The sequence below is a fragment of the Amblyomma maculatum genome, chromosome 2 (genome assembly GCF_055883805.1).
Source record: "Amblyomma maculatum isolate TAMU_Amacu chromosome 2, ASM5588380v1, whole genome shotgun sequence".
Taxonomy (NCBI): Eukaryota; Metazoa; Arthropoda; class Arachnida; order Ixodida; family Ixodidae; genus Amblyomma; species Amblyomma maculatum.
In genome coordinates, this window is record NC_139345.1 from 142,709,553 (window position 1) to 142,730,708 (window position 21,156).

The 21,156-nt window shown below is 43.4% G+C and overlaps 1 protein-coding gene and 1 pseudogene across 1 annotated transcript in view; both read right to left on the minus strand.

The window, feature by feature from the left end:
- The window catches only part of LOC146200095 (uncharacterized), a 60,045-nt gene that overhangs the window by 9,149 nt on the left and 29,740 nt on the right, over positions 1-21,156 (minus strand). The window lies entirely within an intron of this gene.
- Positions 8,590-14,985, minus strand: LOC146200096 (uncharacterized; annotated as a pseudogene).

Below are 21,156 nucleotides of genomic sequence, written 5' to 3' on the forward strand. Positions count from 1 at the left end.
GAGCGCGGAAAGCAGCGCAGAGAGAGAGAGATGAATGGAGAGAGAGAGAGAGAGAGTATTCCACACACACACACGCACGAAGTGGAAGGCATACGCTGAGGCATACACCTAGTCGGTTAAATTTTCATGCGCTGGCGTGCGAAAAGCTCTTGCGAAACGCAAAAGATGTCCGAGAACGAAACAGAAGAACAGAATAGCAGGAAGGTTAATTAGGCGATTTTCAGGCTACCGTACCCGTGCAGAGGCGTAAAACAGGCAATAAGGAAAGAAAGCTAATGATGACTGAGAAAGTCATGGTATGAAGCTAGGGTGGCACCGCGCGCATGTATTCCCTACTGTAGAAACGGTAAAATGCAAATCAATAATGGGAGATTATTTTCAGGCTGTATTAAAAAAAAGCAATCAACACAAAATGCCACTGCTCAACTACATCATATGATTAGAGCGTACCGTCATAACGTGCTCCGAAGTACTTAATTTTTTTTTCTAAAAAATCTCAAATGGTGAGCCCGCATGCATATTAGAAAAAAACTTTATATATGAAACACACCACATGGTGCAAGCAAACATGTGTCATGAAACATACATTTCTTTACAAAATAGAAGCTGTGATTATTTTTGCTTGCTTTGCCCATCGTGGAAAGGCTGTTCAATTTATTAACATTGCAGTGAGTGCATAGTGCAAGACAAAAAAGGCAGTGTTTAGGGCCGACGTTTAAGGAAGTATTTGGTGATCCCTCGCTGCCTGTCGCGCCATGTTCCTGCACAGCCATCGAACCATATGACCCCTCAGGTTGTTTGTGCTCACGAACCGATCAGACAGATAATTAGAAAGTATCACGGTGCTCTCTGAAATTCATGTTGGTTTGGTGGGCGCTGTTTAACACAGAGGCAAATAGAAGCAAACACGGGACTGGGGCCTTTATTTCTCTTTTTTTTTTTGTCTCTGTGTTAAAGAGCGCCCACGAAACCATCATGAACAACCTACAACTCGCCAAACTTCCCCTTCTGTTGTTCTCTGAAATACCTTGTCTCGCGCAGATCAACCGCTTGAGTTAGCGGGCCGCATTGGTGCGCTTGGCAAGGACGGCGCTGATGGATGGTTTCTCTATGAGAGCAAAGCATTTGCAACGGGAGGGTAGCTACGACCCTCGTGTGGCTGTAAATCTGTGTCTTCATTATTAATCCTCTAAAAGATGACACAGCTGAAAAGTTCCCTTATGACGTCGTTTCAGTGCTTTCTGCAATTACAAGATGTGTCAGCTTACTTCACCACCCACAAAACTCTCTACCAAACAGCGGTGAGCTAACAGCCGCCTACACTGCACGTCGTCGAATTCGCCATGTTTTTTATTTTTTTTTTTATTTTTGCGGCCGCCTCAAGTGGCTTAAAATTCGGCGCCCAACTTTGGTCATTTACAGCAATGGCAGAACATCCTTTGCGCAATGAAACGTCATTTTGACGTCATCATTAAATGTTTATGCATGACGTATTTCCCGCCATACAGCGTCAGCCAATCAGAATTCAGGAGTCGGCTCTTGACAGTGGGCGGTTCATTTCAGCTCATTCGTAATACAGGGTCTGGAATATTTGGGGGCTGCAATTTTAAAAAATTCCTACGCAAAATATACTACCAGATTCGAGCTGAAATAACGTTCACAAAATAGCAAAATATCGTCTACGTTATCTGATAAGTGATTCAACATCGGTATTTGCCTAGATTTTCCGAAATCGAGAAAAAACTGCTCTCGGCGGCGTGCACAATTTTCGCAGAAGAGAGTCGAAAAGCTGTTTTGACATGGTGCGTCATCTGTCGGGCAGCGAGGCAAGCGCGCCAACGGCCGGGATGGAGCTTGTCTCAATGCTCGACAGATGACGCATCATGTCAAAATAGCTTTTCGACTTTCTGCGAAAATTGTGCACGCCACCGAGAGCAGTTTTTCTCGATTTCGGAAAATCTAGGCAAGTACCGATGCTGAATCACTTATCAGATAACGTAGACTATATTTTGCTACTTTGTGAACGTTATTTCAGCTCGAATGGGGCAGTAGATTTTGCATAGGAATTTTTTAAATCCCAGCCCCCAAATATTCAAGACCCTGTACAAGCGTAAGTGCTTCCCTTTCTATCATATATACCTCTGTTTTCCATCCACAGTTACTTATATATACCCTCCATGCATCATGAATATCGCTGCTAAATATCCGTTTTCACGCTCACGTCATTTTTACGCCACCACAAAAAGTCGTTCCGACATACTGAAATTTCGCGCCGCAAGTTTGAAACACGTGACTGTTCTGAGAACCAATCAGAGAAACAAAATGGCTTCGAACGGCGGCCATGGGCCATGTGTGTCGAGAATAGGGCCCCTGTTTGATTTTGGATTGGAAAACATTTATTGTCAGCAATAAGCGATTTGTGGGCGCTACACTTAGATGCCCTCAAGTCCGTTGCTCTCGGCGACCTTTTGAGCCCACTCAGTACAGGTCTGAGCTGGCCAGTATCAAAGTATCTATAAACGTTGGGCCAGTATAGGGGGTATTCACTGACGCGCTGTGCGCGGTGCATTGTGGGTAACTGAGGCGCAGTCGGCCATTTTTGTGTCCACGGAACGAACAGGGCGAACGTACGTATCAAGTGCTGTCGTGCGGTTCTACAAGCAGTGGCACCCGCAGCTATATGTTGTTTATTGAGCTACCGTAGACTGTAATAGGCGCGTACACAGTGTAAACAACGGAAGCTGAAGAGCTGCGCGAAAGACCTCAGCATTTTAAGGTTCTGGAAGTACACACGAACAACTCCACCCGAACGAGACACTTCACCGAGATGCGACGCTACGTATGGCTGGCACGGCACAACCGCATAATTATCATGGAATATGAGAAATGTATGTCAAAATGGGCTGGACTGGAATCTTCCGGATGTGCCCTAGCAGCCAGCTCTTGTCACTTTCTGTGCACGATTGTTCTTCACGCACTCGGAAGACGCATTCCCAGTAAAAGAGCAGCGCGGCAATGTATCGCTTGCAGTCATGCGCATGCATTCAGCGCGCCGCCAACACCTCCTCGTCATGTTTTGTTGATATAAAATCCTTCAAAGAGGACTCGCTAAACTTTGTGCCGCAGTACTTGCCTCATTCGATCAGAAGAAGTCGGATGTTCACATCGTCTATGTCGGCTGCTAATCAAAGCAGACCGCATGCAGATTCGGCGAAGTAACACGTAGGCGGGCAGAGTTGTTTTGCAGAAGGTTTGAAGAACTTCATAAACAAATTTATCTCTAATAACAAATCAAGTTTAGCTTGGCCAAAACTGCGCTGTATTTGAAGAGTTTTGTTGCAAAAAAATATTTCGAGCCCGCAAGGCAACGAGGTGGCGCTACCGGTGTCATCGCTGTGGCGTGTGGCAGCGGTTTCTTTTGCTTCCTTACCGCCACAGACGATGCAAACATCCGACTTCTTCTGATCGATTGAGGCAAGTACACCAAACAAGTTTCTATAAAAGATACTGACTACTAAACGCCATTTCTATGCAGAATATCAGCTACAAAAACTCAGCGATTTAGTTGGTATAAACGATGGACGGCACGCACGTAATTGCACAGAGAGAGTTCGTCTGCTTCAACCGCGGCTCTTAACCCAGCCGCTTGTAACGTAGTTGCGTTCTTCGAGTGGTCAGTAGGCTTGCGATTGGTGCCTTGTGATGAAGCTCGTCTGTAGGACAAGGAATTCATGAATTTAGCACATATTTATGCGTGGGCACAGGCCGACGCTTACCGTGCAGTTGCGCATATCGACTGCACACGGGTTGGTACCAAAGTTTTGTTTCGTACAGGTCTCTGTGCGCATCGCGCCCACTTTGCTGATAAATCAAACTGTCACTCATGATACCGATTGAGTTTTCATAACAACGGTGCTGGCATGAGGCAGAATGACAGAGCAAACGGACGCGCACGAAGAGCTAACCTAACCACCGCCCCGTACTAGTACTAGTCAAAACAGGACGCAAAGATGGCGTCGGCTGCATACTGACGTCAGCTGTGACGTCATGTGAATACCCCCTATAACCAAGGTCTATGTACAACGTATAGACTCCCAGCGCTCTAAAGAAGGGCTGGTAGTAGGTCCGCTGGTGGCGGCGCATTTTTGCAGCTCCATAATATATGATCGTATCCAGCTATTTCGCCGCAGTGTTTACTATTTGGATTGTATTGTGCTGGGTACATGTGCGCTAATTTAGAAGGGCTGAAGAAGGCACGCGCCAGATTACTTCCTGCCTTTTGTCTAGTTTCTTGTCTGGTGGAGGATATATCCACCTTTCTAGAATAAAGTGATTAGTGTAGTCACGAAAGGACATAAGTAGATCTCTCGAGAAATTGGGGGAATCAACCTGGCTCACTGCTCGGCTGACATAACCTCGAGCTATACTGTGAGCCAACTCGTTTCCTTTGTTCCCCGAGTGTGCCACTACCCATATTAATTCCACCTCTTTTTGGTTCCAGTCTTTATATCTTAAAATTCGCTCTGTCTCTTTGGAGATCATGCCCCTCGCAAAATTGTTTATTGCAGATTTGGAGTCACTAATTATAACCGCTTCGGTGCTGACCATCGCCATGGCGATAGCCGCCTCCTCCGCTGTCACTGAGTAGTTTCTTTTTATTGAACCTGCCATTAATATTTTACCCGAATCGTTCACGCCCACGATAGCAAAAGGGTTGCTTCCTTTGTATTCCGCCGCGTCTACATAAACAGTGTATTCAGAGCCCTGTTTGAATTTATCTTTGGCCCATTAGTTACAAGCAAACCATGTCTATATATACCATGAAATTCTCATGAAATTGCAAGAAAAAGCGTATTTTATTTTAAGCTATCAATATCCCTGTCATCAAGCAGAAAACATTATAAACATTGAGATTGCTTTGGATATTACATAAAATAAAATGGAGCAATACCTTTTAGTACTTGATATTTAAAAAGCACTTAGGATTGTTTTTAATTGATTTTGATGGATATCGAAGTCGCAGTAGTTCTTTAAATTCAAATCAAAGTTTTTGGCCTATTTTTTAAAGATAGGTGGTGTCCAAGTGTCCAAGTTTTGGCGGACATTCCGTCACGGCCAGGCCTTTGTCACGTGAATTTTAACTTCTGGGTCGTTTTTGTGGTTTGGTGTTTGGTTTGGTCTCTGGCGGCATTGCTTGCAGGCGGGCGGTTGCGACCTGTATTCTATTGATATTTGCGCCCAATTTGCTGGAAATGTAGTGTTGTGCTCGGCTTCCAACTACGGCAACTCAACTAGAACGCGATACAAGACGTTCGGAGTGTCGTCGAGTTGTGAACGGCGAAAATGGCCGTTGCGATCCGCTGGCTGACCGTAAACGGTGAGTTGCACGTGGAACACAAGGCTTTATTTCGAGTATTTTGTCAATGGGAGTGTTGAGTAGCGAGTTGTGAACGGCGAAAATGGCCGTTGCGATCCGCTGGCTGACCGTAAACGGTGAGTTGCACGTGGAACACAAGGCTTTATTTCGAGTATTTTGTCAATGGGAGTGTTGAGTAGCGCTGTGAAAGCTAGGAAAGTTTGTGAAGTAGATTGTTTTCTCCCGTTCAGGAGCACCAAGTTATCGCTCAGGCGACTACAGCTGTTTTCGCATACGCTACAGCTGTTTTCGCACAATGAAGGTAGCAGCGAGCGGTCGTTCCACATCTTCAAAAGGTTCGTAAATTGTGTTGTTTGGCCTCCGTCAGAACAGCGTGATAAGATAGTATATGTACTGAGCAATTTTTTCCCCGGCAATTTCTGCTAAATGCAAGTTTCTACAGCTTTCGATGGTTGGTCTCGTTGCCTGACTAGGCCAGCGTGCCACCGTTAGCAGTTAGTTGTAAGATTTATACATTTTTGTGTAAGCAATGATTTGCTGATTTAACTCCAGACAACGAGACATGATTTCACTAGCCAAGCAATCAGCGTGAGCATGCACAAAATTGCGAAGAAATACAAGCAAGATGGATAGTTTTCTGCTTGTGCAGACCTACTACATGGTGCTGTGGTGTTTATTCTTGTCCTGTGTGGAGAGACAGTCAAAGACTGTTTCAGGGATAAAAATTAACAGTATTTTTCTACACTCTGGGTCAGAGTCATGAAAATCCCCACTTCAGGACAGCACTAACATTTTTCAGCTATTTTTCATCTATCATTGTATGACACATAGAAAACTAACAGCTGAGACACATGGTACAAAACCAAATTTTGCTGTTCAGCAAAGCAGTTTTATAATGGCCTATGTGCTGCTAAACGTTCATGCGAAAATTAAATGAATATCTACATAAGCTACTTGACGCAAGGTGCTGCATACGTGAACTTTATGTGTTATTTTCATTTGCCGAGTGGCCTTCAAATGGAAAACAAGGCGCTGGTAGTCATTGGCTATCTCAAGAAGTGCCAAATTCTGCAAGGTAGGCAGGGGCTGGCCTAACTAGCAGCTTTTATGTCTGTAAGGATAAGAAGTATGAATCTTGCCAAGGCAAGATTTCTCTGCTCTGTACTGTGCATTTTCTTACAGCTTGCTGTTACTTGCACACAGACTTATTGAAGCTCATTTCTACAGCCTGTATACTAGGCATTTTGTCACAACTTATTATTAATTACTCTGCATGAGCCTTGCTTGGAGATCAATGACTCACATTCTGTAAAAAATGTGTTGCAGTAGTTCTGCTGAAAGGTGTAATAACAGTATGAGAATGGTTTCTCATTTCCAAGAATCTGCTCTTTCATGGCTGCATAATAAAGACTAGTAATTCTTATCTTTGGCTATTTTCTTGTGCCTGACTGTTTCTCTTGGGAGAACGATTTCCTATTTCCTAGAATCTTTGCTCTTTCATGGCTGTATAATAAAGGCTATAGACACTTTTATCTTTGGCTATTTTTTTGTGCCTGACTGTTTCTTTTGGTGCCCGTAGCAAAGCTGTGCTAAGCGTTGATACCACCAGTGCCAACGTCCATAGAAAATACATGGTAACTTGCAGAAGCTCTAGCGTGTCCAAATGCGGTTAAATTTTCATGGGGTTTGTGGCAGCGTTTTCGTCTTTAGAGAATAGAGGAAATGTTGCGGGCAGATTTTATTTTTAAGGCTTCATTTTATTTCAAATCATAGACAAATATTCTTAAAAATTGCGTTTTTAGATATGTCGGTCTTCCTTGTCATCTCATAAAAAAAACTAGGCTAGACATCAAAATTTCCTCCGCAACATTTCCTCCCTTTTTCTTTCCTGATTGTTAATCTGCAATTTTTATCCATATCGAACCTATTGTTAGCGTTTTACAGGTTCTGAAAGTTGTGAATGTATTTTCTGCGGGAATTGAAGTTCGCGCCAAATTTAACTATTTGCGTCGTGGCTCCATCTGGTGTCAAACTGTTTAGACAATACTACACTCTACCACCAACCTCTTGCTTGTCAGTGTTAGTGCGCGCATGTTTTTCTTGAAATTTTGACCAACTTGACTTCTTTGTCCTTTTTTCTTGCTTGGGCTGTGAAGTGAGATGCCAGGTGCAGTCAAGAAGAACCCCTCCCCCGCTGCCCGAGGATATAACATTTTTCGCACCAAAGCATAAGTGACTTACAGGGCCATTTATGTGGGAGAACAGCATTGTTCCCACCCCAACAAAGGTGTGCAGTGGTTCAGGCGACCTATTGTAGGATACAAGTGAAGGCAGGAGCAAACATCCTTGGCACCTATCCATTGTGGATGTAGAAGAGGCGCGACAGGAAAGCAAAGGAGATGACCCTTTGTTGGCTTTTGTGCCCATGATGTGGGAAGTGGGCTCTTGAGCTCTAATCACCTCGCACCCTTTCTCCAACCTCCCCCTTCACACCTCCGCATGAAAAGCGAACATCCACTCCCCACAGCAAGGGGAGAGAATCCTGTCTCCTTCCTTTTCCTGCCTAACCTCTGCTGCATTGCCCACGGATCGGTTGGTAGCGCCAGCTGAAATATCAATCCAGCGAGCCCTATGGTACCTATGGCTTCAATCAGGTTGGAAAGGTGTATACACGCTGACATCTCCCCAAGGCAAGGGGTGAAATAACCATTTCGTTCCTTTTCTTGTCTAGCCTCTGCTGTACTGTAGCTCCGACCTCATGAGAACTGGTCGAACCGGTCCGTCGTGTAAATAACATGACCTCAAAGGCGAGTAGCCTGGCAGGCAAAATCATTTAGTTCCACTTCTGAACCGGTTTCGCTAAGTCAAGCGTTCGACCACTGCCTTTATTCTCCCATTTAGAGCCGGCTCGGTATGCGCCGCAGCTAGCAGGACCTCCTGCACCACGCTGCAAAATACACAGCGACAAAAAAAAAAAATGCAACTCGAAGTAGGGCGCCTACTAAGCCTTCCTTGGAAATCATATGAGGTAAGGAATTTCAGCTTGCAAACCAGTCGCAATTGGTTGGAAGATTTCCTTTTAGGGTTGCTGCCCCGTTTTTGCGTGCAAAAGATCATACGCGGGTGGCGTGGCCACCACCCCTCTTTCCTTCTGTTTAGATCGCATTTTTTTTATTTGAACAAAATAAACCAGTAGCAAGAAACCTGTTCCAATACATGATCGTGACAGTGACAAAAGAAAAGGGGAAAGATGCTCTGTAGTCAGGAAGGGTGTCCTAGACGATTTCTCGGCTGTCTTAATTTTTAGTTTTTGCACTCAAAGGTCGCTTGAGTGAGCGAGTCATCTGTGCTTCGACAATGTAATGAGGTTCGCGAATTGGAAGGCCACGGCTTCTTCTTGGGTCCACGAGTTCTGGCAGCAAACAGTGCATATAAAACTTTTGAGACGTGGCAACATCTCGTCCTCCCAAAACGATTCATGCCTGGAAATCACCTCAATACTCATGCCATTTTTGGTCCAGACTACAAACAAGCACTTCTGACGGCGAGCAATATTGAGCTGGCCTTGTACTTGGTACCAATAATTGCTGTTAGTCTTCAGCTGCAATCTTCCGTCCTTGTTTTCGACACAGCAGGTTATTTTTTTGGCGCGAACTCCTTCTAGTGGAGTAATGTCCCTCGCTGAGTACGGACACTTGACTTCGACAGGGATGTCCTCCCCAATGAGTCCGTCAGGGGAAGCGCCAAGAAAGGGGTTTTCCTGGTCAACAAACAGGCCGCGCTCTTTTACCACAACGTTGCATTCCTTCTCGATTTGCTTTAGTGCTAAGCACTCGTGGTCCTTTCCGTACCTTATGGCTTCAGATGTGATTTCTTTGTACAGGATATCGCCAACTGTCCGCCCACATCCCGTCGTTGCTTTCATTTTACACACGATCAAGGATTGAACGAAACACACATGTCTTGTTGGTACGAAGGAGCGGAAGATATATGTGTTCGGCGACGTGAACGCTGCCAGGCAACTAGGCAAAGTAAACGGTCATACACTCGCGGACACCTCTCTGTGGCTATGTAACCTAGGCAATGCTGGAAAGGGAAGCAGACAAGATTTTGTGCACTAGGAGTTCCTTTCTTTCCTTTTATCTGGGGGCTGAATACTAGTGTCCCCAACACAATGGATTGTTTTCCAGTAACCAAAGGCTAATATGGGGGAAGGTTCCCTTCACGCCTTTTCAACTCTGTCAAAAGATGATTCACACCTTTCTCTCTCCCTAGTCGAAACCAGCCCTGCTTAGTACTGCCTGCAAAGAATCCTCACCCTACCACTGTAAAGAGTAGTAAACCGGTTTCTTTTACGAGTTAACCTCCCTGCCTTTCCTCCTCATCTTCCTTCTCTTCCTTCGCACAAAAGATGGGAGGGGGCATAGGCGACCCAAACTGGAAAACGCTACAATTGTGCGCTACTGGAGAAAAGGACCATTCTCTGGCCCCCACTCCGGTCCCCCAGGTTTGGCCGCATATCAACTGAAAGTTCTCGGCTCTACTTTTTGTACGCGGAAGAAGTAACACTTTCGTGTCACGGTGTAATTTACACACCTGGACGGGGAATAGAACTTTCCTCCCTTTTGTGGTGCTTAAGTGCTGCCATCTATCGACAAAAAAAGTTCAAATCTGAGTTGCCTTGCAGCTGGTGAGCCCTCTTAACTCCTTTACCTTGAACACACTGCATATAGTGCAGAAGTTATACATTCCCACATTTCAGTATGTATGCTTCAACAGCATGTTCCTGCTGGAAACATCTGAATGTATACAATCTAGTTTTTCTGTCAGACTCCAGCCCAAAGTACACAACAGCAGAACAGTTGCAGGCTCTTCCCAGCTTTTATTGAAAGAAATAATGGTTTCACATTCTGATAATGAAGTTTTTGGGGGTTTCAAGAGATGCCATTAAAAGAAAGCTTTTGTTTTCGTACTTCACTTTTTTGGCCGAAATAATGCAGCAATCAGTATCGGGGAATCAAGCATGGGAATTTCAAGCATGGAGAGCTTCCAAAGTTGTATTTGAATGGCGTAAAATGTCCCACACACTATATATGCTTGGTTAATTTTGCTTATGAGTGGAGTTTTCTCGCATGCACTGCAGCCTCGGCAAGTGAATATGTCTCTCTGACTGCCGGAATAGCTATGTTACTAGCTGACCCAGGCCCTCAACTAACATTAGTAGAGGTTTTTGGTCGTACAGTCTTGGCTACATACAGTTTGGGGTATGATGCATGCAAAATGAATGCAGCAGTGCTAAAAATGCAACTCATACATATCATGCAGTTGCATTTTCGCAATACTTGTATTCTTCAAATAACTTTTAGGCCTATGTTTCTGCTTTTCCTGTCTAGATCATTAATCATGAATCATTCTGAGGTATTGAAGGCACTAAAAATGAAATGTGCTGAGATGAAAAGCTGAGGCCACCAAACTGTGTGCCGCCTGATGGCGATCAGGAAGCAGGTCTAGTGAAACGAAGGTCATTTTAAGGCATTATTTCGAGCGATTTGCTGACATGGACACAAGAAGTGATGGTGATTGCCTTCCTCAGGTAAAATCAACTTTTGTTGTTATGACAGTGGCTATCAATGGATGGTGGAAGCTGCCCCTTAGGTTCTCTCTTGTCGATGGTCTTGTTGGTAAGCAGCGTGCAAATTTAGTAACGCAAACCCTGTTGCGTTCTCAAGCTCCACGTAATTTGCCCATTTTTGCAAGAGCTTCGGTGTCACTTCAGGAATGTGAACTACTTGAAAGCAACATTGCCTCATCCTGCCACCAAAAAACCTATGGCTGCATTTCTCGACCATTGCCCCATGTTGAAACTTGTGTGAAATTCTCTAGCAAATGAAGAAAAAACATTTATAGACATCAATGGGAATATGTTAGCACAGCAGCATGTACAGCTGCTGGACAATCTGCAGCAAAAGGAAGAGTTCCAGTTGGCAAACAAATTGTCCAGAGCACATATTGAATGGCACAGGCAGCCAATTAAAGGCGCTCATAATTACTAGAGTATTTCTGTGGCAGCAACACTTGCCGAACGTTGGGACCTAAAACTAGAAGGTTCTGCTGACTCTCAGCCCACTGAAACATTTTTGACGTGCACGAACAACACATTTGATGCACTAAATTCAAAGACCATGCATGAAAAGGACTTCAAAAAACCATTAAATGAGTGAAATCTGAACAGTCATGTTTAAAGCCTTCATTATTTTTATTGAAAGAATCTATGAATGGTTGAAGACTTATTGAGAAGGCTCGAAAAGCAGGATTTATTGGTTTCATCACCTGCATAAAGAGCCTAACAGCTTTTTACAATTTCACGGTTGGGGAAAAAGAAAGTCCTGAAATAATTTCCAGCCTAAAACATTTGTGATGACCTCCTGGAACTTTTTTTGGCCTCGCTAGGGGACATGGACAACCCAACTATGCAGCAGTTCCGCACTGGATTAAAAAAAAGTCACTGTTATCAATTAGATGATGCCGTCACTGGGAATTGTTTACCTCTGGAGAATATGGTGATCTTGTCTCTGAGCAGTGTGCCTAGTGCTTCAGCAAGCTAGAGGCTAAATGTGTCAACAAAAAGAACAATGATTTTGGATACTGAAACAGCTGCTCAGCAACAGGTAGTCAGTGATCATGACTATGTCTCTCATCTGGAACACATCACTGAATGGTAAAACAAAATAGTTGTGTACATGGCTGTCTACGTAGTGCACAAGTTGAATACAAAGCTTCTGTGTGAACACTGCGCAGCAGTGCTGCTACATCTTGGCCTGATGCACCTAGCTTCAAATTCATTCAGAAGAATGCCGGGGAGGACTATGCCACCCATCACAAAGTGCAATTAAATTTACAAAAAATGTGAGCCGCTTGGGCGACTAACAATGCATACTACGAGCATAATATCAACAGTGTTCGTACAGACTGAAAAGGGGTATATTCAAGAATATCCAAGGAATTTCAACGCCCTGTTGAAGTATTTTCAAGGACTCATAATGATACATCCATCAGTTTACAAGCAACACCATAGTCAATATGTATGATGTACAATTTTTACTGAACAAAGTAAAAAAACAAAACATCACTAGGAATAGTTTGTCTTGCACTAAGCCAACAGAATAAATAGTCAATCTTGAAAAACTGCCCACAGTGCATTGCACTAATGTCAAACAGTAGTTCGTTCTGCAAAGCTGCTTCAGGCAACTTCAGGAGGAGATCCTGTCGCTTTTCCTGAATATTCTGCTTGAGGCTATGGAGTTCCTCAGTCATGCTTCCTGCCACCTTTCTTAGACTACTGAATTTGGCAATGTACTTAAGATAATTAGCTGACTCTGCTTTTTCAGTGTGAGCATAGGCTGAAGCTTCGAGGTCAGTTATTGTTGCCTCGAGTTTCTTTTTCTTTTTTCATCAAGTCGATCTCTTTGTCGATGGAGAGCCTATTTAATTCCCTGACATCATCACGTTGCTCATTTTTTTCTGCTTCCAGAAGCACAATACTGCTGCCTGGCAGCTGATACAGCAGTCTTCAGCTCTTTTGTAATGGGGACATTAGGAGCATCCCATCTTATCCACGGCATCACAGACAATATGTTACGAAACGTACGACAGATCATTCAGGTTTTCACAAAAACCTGGAGATTCATTATACATAACATAGTAAATATCACAAGACGACAACATGCTATAAAATTCTGCTGGATACCCAGTTATGTTGGGATAAGGCGTAATGAACGAGCAGATGTATGCACTGCACGGGCAAAATATGTGCAAATAAAACAAATTAACGTGCCACACAGAGATTGTGTGAAATCAGTATGCTGCAAAATGAGAGCTAAGTGGCAGGCCGCTTGGGAAAATGAACTAAATAACAAGCTTCCTAACGCAAAGCCCATATTGGAAGAATGGAAATCATGCCAACATCAGAAACGATTCATCGAGGCAATTTTATGTCATTTACACATAGGTCACATGCACATCACTAAGACAAGCCTGTGTGTGAAATGTGTGGTGACGAGCTCACAGTTAATCATATTTCAATTTCATGCTCACATTGAAAAACACAGGAAAAAATATTTTACTTTATTTTACAACGAGCACATTCTATTTCACCTTGCATTGCTTTTATGCGAACAAGCACTCATCGATGTTTCTATTGTTTGCACATTTCTAAAGAAAGCTGATGTTTTAAATCAAATTTAGGTATCATAACCCCAGACATCTGATAGATCATCTAACCTTGTGTCAGGCGCATGATAGCCGCCATTGCTTATACGCCATAACACCCCATATAACTAACTAATCATGCTAAACCCTCGCTCCACGGTGGCCTGTCTGTGGCTGAGCACAAGCAAAAGCTTCACGACTTTCTAGAGTTCCCCATATGATTAATTAAACTTCATCAGCTCAGGCAACTCGTCCAACCTGTTTAAATTATTATCAAACATTCGCAGGTTATGCTTCTCTTCTGGCAGGAACTCTGCATACTCCACCAGTACAGTGCCTCTTTGGTACTCAGGCATTCTGCCCCCCCTAATGACAGCGTCCAGCATTCGTCTGAAGCCAGCCACACTCTTATCTGGCTTAGTGCACATTTGTCATGGGTCTAGACAAGGCAAACTCTTAATGCTTGGGAATTTTACTGGGCTTCTCTCGAGCACCTTCTTTGGCACACTAATCAAGAAGTATCTGCATTCCATGCAGAACTGGAACACATCCTTCTGACTTGCTTTAGTGTTTCTGACAGACTGTTCAGTGGCATGACCTAAATAAACTTTTTCAAGTGGAGTGTGGTTCTCTGTGCTTTCAATGTCCACCGTCAGCAAGCCGGTGACTCCTTTTGCTGAAGACAAGACCGAGCACTTCAGAAACTTTATTAGCAGCTTCCTGATTACAGTTTCCAAGTCCCTTGCAAAAAAGAACACTACGGTCTGATCCATTTGGTACTCTGTGAGGAATGGATTGAGGGTCATGACACACCCAGTGAAAACTGAAGCTTTGCAAGCGGCACGATGTCGCTGGCAAGCTCGCACAAGTTGTGAAAGGATCCACATTTGGGGGCATACTTCCTTCTTCCTTGCAATAAACATCTTAATGTCACACCACAATCAAGGCTCTCTCTAGATCAGGGACACTCTCCAACCAACGGTGCCAATGAACAGGAGAAAAGTCTCCTGACCAGTAGCTGCTGAGAAGTCCTCCCTTCTTGCAGAAGAATCATGGAAAAGAGCGCTCAGACTGAAAAGCGAACAGTTAATTTCCAATTTACTTGCTGTGACACCTGCCCTATAGGTGCTGTGCGTGATGTAGAGGCCAGAGGTGCCAATGTCCATGCACTGAACTTGGTATGCTTGATGCAGATGCTCTTAGAAATTCTTGAGAAACCTAAGGTTAACATTAGGACCATACATTGATATCTGAAGTATTTTCTCAAGAGGGAGATTCTCAAGTGCACCCAGCAGCTTGCTTTGAATGTCCTCTGATGTGGAGTGCTCCATGAACATCAAGAAGTAGTACCTCATTGCCACCTTGTGAGACGAACTCCAAAACCGGATGTGAACATCCATTTGTGTCCGCTGCAACCTTCACGGGCTCGTCGAAAAGTACCATGCAGTACTCACAATATTTTATTTCTCGCTGCAAAGCAGATAAAAAAAATGGCCTCACGTCACGTATGCGCATTTTTCCTCTTTGCAAGACAATGCTTTGCCCGCATCACTGTCCGCTGGAAGAGCGGGCCTGCTTCCAATAGTGACCGACAAAAGAAGTGCACTGTGACAACCTTCAAAGTCCACAGTATCTTGATATTCGTCACCAGCTTATGCGCTTTACAAGCGTCAGCTACCTTTCCCAATTGCAAAGGAGGTGGGACGGCCGACGTCCACTCATACTTGGAGCAAAGTACCTTCGCACCGAGCTGTCGGCTGCAATCGTCATGACACCAGCGTGCTTAGCACTGTTCATATGGCTCTTCAACGCCGTCTATCCCATGGTTGTGATATCGAAGTCTTGCTGCAAGGCCTGCATTTTGCACGGTGCTCACTCGTCATATCTGGCACAATCCAGTCTTTGCAAGCGTCATTGCAAAGCCACGTGCCTTGAAATTTGCTTTTCCCAGACATTTGCATTATAGGCAGATGCTTCAGCCACAACAAGTTGGGTGCAGAACGAACGACAAACTACAATGCCACCAACCACCACAGCAAAGCCTGAATCCAATTGGATTCAATAGGCTGAAGTTGGCTTCACAGCCGAGTAGCTGCAATGAGGCAAACTGCAGTGTGAACATGGCTATATTAACCCACATTTTTTTACACCGATATAAAAATATTAAACGAAAATGCAATTATTGTAGCCGCATTTTTTTTACTAATAGCTATTTGCATGTACTATGCTAGGAATTTCAAGGACGAGCAAAAAAACACAGATCTTTAAATGCTTTGAAAATGAAAATTTTTATTCAAAGGTATTCAAGGTTTTCAAGACCCTGTGCACACCCTGTGCACACCCTGCATCAACACATTTACTAAGGGACTGTGTGTAAGAATTTTTAATCTCTTTTGAGCACAAAAAGTGTTTCCCAGAGCTTCATGAGCACATGTTGAACACTTCTCTGCTAGAAAATCATTAAATGCTACTTGCAGAAAGCATCATAGAGTGCTTCTTGAACATGGGGACTTTTCATGCAGGCAAACTGATCATGGAAAGCTCCCAGGATACTATTGTATGGCAAATGTAAGCAAGATTCTCAGTTTGAGGGTCAGTAGCATGCAAATATTTAATATTTGTTTTCTGAGATATGAAACAAATTTAGATGAAAGCAAAGTAGCGATGGAGGCTACTTGGTTGAACATTTTGAGAAACTGCACGCTACAGTATGAAGAAGACAAATGAGGAAACAGGACAACCAATGAACACAGGACAAGCACATACTGACAACTACTATTTATTCGTAAAAGGGTTACATTTAACATAGTCCACACGGATGAAGGAAATCTCGCAAACCCTTTGCACAGGCAGTATCACATCCTTATCTCATCACTTGATAGCAAAACTGAGGGTGTCAGTCTTGCTGTTTCGCACTGCCACACACTCAGTTTTGCTATCAAGTGAGGAGATAAAACTGATAAAGAGTAGGTGCGTAAGGATGCGACACTCCCTGTGCAAAGAGTTTGCGAGATTTCCCTCATCCAAGTGAACTGTGTTAAATTTAACCCTTTTACGATTAAATAGTACATGTCAGTATGTGCTTGTCCTGTGCCTGTTTCCTCGTGTGTCTTCATACTGTAGCACGTAATTTCTCAAAAACAAAGTTTCGATGAAGCTCACTCAGTTTAATTCTCAGCAGCATTTACATAAAGGATATATATTTTTTTATGATTTCATAGTCAGACTGCATCCCCAACAAGTTCATTTGGGGAAAATGGGAAGAGACTGTCTTTTTTGCTGAAGCTTGGGTTATGTGTTATGTACAGCTGTCATAACTTGTGCTCGCTACAAGATCATTTTTTGCGGACAATAAAAAGAGCTCCCCTCATTTCAGGAACTTTGGCATCATGAACAGTACTCCGAACTTGTACTGATTGGAAATATCCACGCTTATACTGATTACAAACAGGTTCGCTGCATAAGAGCTGTAGAGTGCATTAATGGTTGTTTAAACGCTAGCCTGTTTGTTAAGCCCGTGGGGTGCAACAAATACTATGGAAATAATAATGAAGGAAATATCTACAAACATACTAATAAAGGCATATCGTTTTTTTGTAAAGGTTACTGCCCTTAAACTTGACTGGAGCTCCAAGAGAGGCCCCAGTGTAAGGCTCCCACATACTTGACCATTTGGATTTCGATTTTTTTTTTCTTTTTTTACCTTTGAGAAACTTCAATAGCTCTCAATAGGTGCTGAGGAATCCCAAATATCTTGGCCCTCATCCCTTGCAGTCTCACATGGTGCGGAGAAGAGCACTCAGGAGCATATATTTTAACAAATGGCCAAATTCAGTTAGTACTGGCTGGCTGTGTACAGTAAAAGTCTTCCTAAAGACGACTGCAACATCTGCAATTACAAAATGAAACAGCCAAATGAGAGGTGGCTGATGAAGCATGCATTATGGAAGCCCTTTGGAAATTCCAAAATGCACTCAATGAAGACTCATGTACATTTTTGTTTTCTCATTTTACAGCAACAAAACTGCACTCAATGTAACAGAGGTCAAATATGCAACTAATGCCATGCAGCATAATATATTAGCCTCTTTTCTATATTTTCCTATTTTCTATTTTCTACATCAAGCTTCATTTAACACGTCCTCAAAGTGCATGTTGACTATGAAGGGTCTTGGGAAGGCATTCTGATAGCACCAACCACCAAAAGTCTTTGGCATGCACTGACATTATTTTAAATTTCACTGACAGTAAAATGTAGTAGCAGCACCCCTGCAAGCTGCCCTGCCATCACAGACTGGGCACATGTAGACAGTTGTATGCAGGCTAAGGATGAATATAACAAAACACGTCATTGTTTCAAAAGTATGTCTTGAAAATTTGCATATTTTATCACAGCATGTGTATGCTTAATATGCCATATGCCTAGCACAAGCATAATTCGCAGTTGGTAAAAAGCTTTTCTATGCAGTCATAAGTTATGCAGATTTATATGTTGCCATTTATATTATTTCGCAATGCAATTCGCTAAGAGTCTAGCTAAATGTGTATTTGTTAACATTAAATGTCTTTTCGCTGGCTACAGTGCTTGGTCGAGATATCTTGAATAAATGCTTTGGTTATGAATCATGATATGCCACTGTACAGTATTTTGACTGTTAGTTTTTAGAGGAAAAATAAATTGATGCAAAACCCTAGGCCATACACATAATTTTGTTTATGAAGACCTTGCTGGCCTACAAGAAGCAATGATATGGTTGCATAGGGAAATAAAAGGTAGGCTACCTTGCATATGACTAATAGCAAGAGCTACTTGCCCCATACAACCACCATTAGAAGCAGACCTTGCATAACAAGACTGAGAAATGTAGAGCATACTGCAGAAAGTGCATATGCATAGATTTGGCTTCATGTTTTTGCCAAAAGAATAGATGTGTAGAAGGTAAGGCTAATGTTATAAATTACCGAGAGAAACTTTTGAAGTTATGCTATAAAAATGAACACTCGTACGACCAAACATTTTGCCACTGGAAGCAATGGCAGTGGAAGTATATTTTTTGTAGGGCGGTTGGGAAAAACCTTTTGTTTTATTCCATACTTTGTTAATTTTCTGGTCCATGCACAGACGCGAAGTACATTCCGGTACCAAGAAATGTGATATCGCAAACGTGCGCGCCATGTGTCCCTATGCGATGTTACAATAAAGCGCAGCGGCAGCAACGCTGAAAATCACTTACCGTCAGAGTAGCTTTTGCACAGGCTGCAGTAAGGCATTGATCGAATCAATACTCGGCGAAGCATCGTGCCTATATGCAAGCGATTGGCACCATCGTAACCCATCGCGGTGAGTAATAATAAATCTTGATTTGACGAGAAAAAAAAAAAAAGTGACTCAGAGCTAAAATGAAAAGTGCAGAAGTGTGTAGTGTGGTGAGACGTGTATGGATTCGAAACCCACACTTTCCGACGATGACTCCGACGATAGGCCAACCATTGGCACACCCTACGAGTTATGCGGCAGAAAAGGGTTTCGCAACGGGTCAGTGCTTAAAGTCTGGCTCTACAGGAGTCACTAGAGCTTCGAGCACACGTATAGAGAGAGAAATAAAGAGGGAGAGTGAGAAAATGACTAGTGGCCTGCTTTGCACATCATGTTATACAAACAGTACAATTTTTTTTTTTTGATCTAGGGCTTTAGAAAATATACATTGTGTGTAGGTGTCTCACACCCATGGGGCTGGGGTCGGTCATATTTTTATGTACCGCTTAACATTTATTACGCCGAGCAAACGATCATGAGACGACGGAACGGGGCTACATGCTGCGCTGTCAGGTGCGCACTGTTGTATCCATCGGCTTTAGTGTGCGAGGTACACGTAGTTGAAACTGCATGGCCAGGCCGTGCGCTTTAAAATTTTGCATCCGGGCTCACCGCACCTTCCGTACCCTTTCGTAAACAGACGCCGCTGAGCGTCAGGTTGGTTACGTACGTATGGCATGTAAGACGTCAACGGGAATTTGAAAACTGCTTTTTCTCAGAGCGCAATCATTTTCGTAACATATCGGGGGCTTATAAATTTTTTTGCACGCTCAATTTTTATTCATGCAATTATTTGCGAAAGGCGTTAGTTGTTTGGTCGTTAAGCAGAGCGTAGAAAAAATTATGTTAAATTGAACAAGTTGAACAATTGAAGGAACAAGGTGGGAATGACATTAAATTTTCCATGTGGCAGGAATATTGCTGCGTGGAAAATAATTTCACTCGCAGCTAGGCGAATATGGGGTCGGTATCGACTCGAGAAAAAAAAAAAAAGAGAATTTATAGTAACGATCGGTCGCCCTTATATGTCAGCCACTTGCATCAGGTTTGTGTGTGCATAAATGGCTTTAAAATTCTAGGAAATTGATTCTTCATAAAGCAATAATATAGCCGCATTCAAGATCGCTCGCTAGTTCTGCCCTCATTAGCCATGCATGCCAAATATTGATTTTTTTTTTTTTTTTTTTTTTTACTGCATTTGGATGATTATCGTCCTAGCTGTTCCCTGTCCGATGACATCGAGGGTGGCTCACCAACATCGCATAATATGTTTCACATGATGCCGTACGCGACCACGATTGACGTTCGCACACCTCGGTAGAACAAAACGGTAGCGGGTGCGTGCGGCGCGGCTGCACGCCTGTGTCGTCATCATCTGACGTCACGCAAGGCACTGCTCTCTGGGCCACGCGCGGGAGTTTCAATTGATTCAAGGATTTTGCTTTCTTTAAATTATTGCTAGCGTATTGTGAAAATTGGACTAGGCCTACAACGGCGCCAACCAAACCGACGACCTCCCCCTCCTTCTTTATTGATGTAGCCCTGCACTAGGCCGACAACAGCGCGGACACAACCGACAACCAGAAGATGTCAGTGTGACATGTTTGAGACCGGGGACGCCGACAAAACCAGTCTGCGATAGTCGGATGCTCCCGAGAAGAAAAAAAAAGGGTTATCGAAACGCGAAGCCGATTCCGCAGGCCATGCCAACGACGAATACCTTTCAGCACTAATATATGTATGTATAATTACCGCAAAATCCTCGACCTATACGTAAACGCGAACCGCAAAAAAAAAAAAAAAAAAAAAAAAGAAATTGCAGTGCGCGTTGAAGCTTTGAACAATGCGTACCATGCTGTATTTATGCAAAGTGAACGAAGTGGGCGCCAATGAAAGGAAAAAGCGTTCATCTTTCCTGGAAGCTGGCAACACAAGTCGTGCGGAATTATGTGCGTCGTTACTTCGCAAGCCAACTTCAACTGCTACATTACGCGTCACGCAAGAAATAGTTTGTGTGCGAAGAGAGCAGAAGTGGAACCAACAGCAGCCGGCCCTGCGGTGGGCCCCGTGAAACCTGCCGAAGGTTTTTACCGGTTACAGCATTGCACGGCATGATACAAAATACGAGTAGTTTCCTCCCCGCAAGCTGGAAAGAAAGCCTAAATTAGTCTAAAGTCAGGTGCAAACGCCTATCGCTTATTGCCTTGGCAAATTCATACTGCAAAAAAAGGAAAAAATAAAAATAGGAACACTA